The sequence below is a fragment of the Austrofundulus limnaeus genome, unplaced genomic scaffold (assembly GCF_001266775.1).
Source record: "Austrofundulus limnaeus strain Quisiro unplaced genomic scaffold, Austrofundulus_limnaeus-1.0 Scaffold680, whole genome shotgun sequence".
Classification (NCBI taxonomy): domain Eukaryota; kingdom Metazoa; phylum Chordata; class Actinopteri; order Cyprinodontiformes; family Rivulidae; genus Austrofundulus; species Austrofundulus limnaeus.
In genome coordinates, this window is record NW_013953082.1 from 212,406 (window position 1) to 212,773 (window position 368).

Genomic DNA, 368 nt, shown 5'->3' on the forward strand with positions numbered 1-368 from the left:
AACACAGTCCTGTCAGTCTCTGCAGCTTCTACAGGTCTTTGTAGCGTTTCGTTCAGTGTGTTGACCTTACCTCAGTCCAGTGTTGATGTCAGCAGAACCTGCTGATCTGTCTGGCTGCAGGGTGGTGTGCCCTTTGGACAGGGTTGTCCCAGCTGGACAGATGTGATGTGATGTCTCCATAGTAGAGTACATAGATGTTCCAGCTGCACAGATGTGATATCGCCACGTTAGAGTACATAGATATCCAGCCTGGACAGATGTTGTGTGATGTGATGTCTCAGCTGGACAGATGTTGTGTGATGTGATGTCTCAGCTGGACAGATGTTGTGTGATGTGATGTCTCAGCTGGACAGATGTTGTGTGATGTG